Raw genomic sequence first — 1,343 nt, 5'->3', positions numbered from 1 at the left:
GTGGAAGTCCCTTATCCCTCAAATGTGCGGTGGGTAGAAAAATTGAGAAGAAGTATTAGTCTCATAAGCTTTAAACGATCGTTCAATTTTCTATACTCACTGATACTGGTCACGGGGGAGGGCACAGACAATACCTTTTGTGGAAGACAAATGTAGAAAGGGCAGATGTAGATACAGCTGAAAACTTCCCACTCCCCTCCCCAGGGGCTTGCAAATGCACATCACAAAAATGCTTAGGTAGACAAAGAGGCAATAAGGCCTCTGATGACAAGGTGCAAATATGTGCCAATTTTAGGGCGGGAGTTTGCACAAAATAACATGTTTACCTCTTGCCATTTCCCATTTCACAAGACAGGGCCATAGCACTTTGTAGGATGTGGGCTACAGGTGTTCAGGCATAGAAAGCACTCACAAGGAATCGTCGGAAGGGTGGATACAGTGATTGATGACTGTACTATTTGGAAAGAGGCCTGGCCATTCTATGTAAAAGCCCAGGGAGGGAATGGCCCATGTACAGGGAGACCAGGGATGGAATGGCCCACGTACAGGGAGACCTGTCCTATGGCAGTGGTGATGCCGGCATATCACAGGATGAATGGGTAAAGAAAATGTGGTATATGAATATAATATATAAAAATATTATTCAGCCTTAAAAGGAAGAAATTATGTCACCTGGGACAACGTGGATGGAACTGTAGGACATTATGGTCCCTGAAATAAGCCTAACACAGAAAGACAAACAACACATGTTGTCATTTACATGTCTAATCTAAAATAGTTAAAGTGATAGAAGCATGGTGGTTACCAGAGGCTGGTAGACTTAGTGGTAGTCATGTGCTTAGGAGTAATGTTTGAAGGAAGAGAATCCTGAGGTAGAGAGGACAGCCTGAGGTGAGCAGAAGCTGAAGGAATATTTGGTGGGGTGCATGTCTTTGTCAGTTTTGCTGCCTGCTTTAACAAAGTGCCATAGACTGGGTGGCTTATAAACAATAGAAATGCATTTCTCACAGTTCTGGAGGTTGGGAGTCTGAGATCAGGGTGCCAGCGTGGCTGGGTTCTGCAGGGCCCTCTTCCAGGTTGCAGATGGCAGACAGCTTGCTGTACTCTCAGGTGGCAGACAGAGGGCTAGCTAGCTGTCTGGGCTCTTCTTATAATGGCTCTAATCTCATTCCGGATTGCTCCACCACCATGACCTAATCACCTCCTGAGGGGGCCCCCCCCTCCAAATACCATCCCACTGGGATTAGGGTTTCACCGTGAGAATTTTGAGGGGGCACAGACATTCAGTCCATTCCAGCAAGGGTGTGGTGAAGAGGAGCAGCTCACAAGGAATTCCACGGTGC

Source organism: Propithecus coquereli, unplaced genomic scaffold (assembly GCF_000956105.1).
Source record: "Propithecus coquereli isolate 6110/MARCELLA unplaced genomic scaffold, Pcoq_1.0 Scaffold728, whole genome shotgun sequence".
NCBI classification, from domain to species: domain Eukaryota; kingdom Metazoa; phylum Chordata; class Mammalia; order Primates; family Indriidae; genus Propithecus; species Propithecus coquereli.
This window is presented reverse-complemented; position numbering follows the sequence as displayed.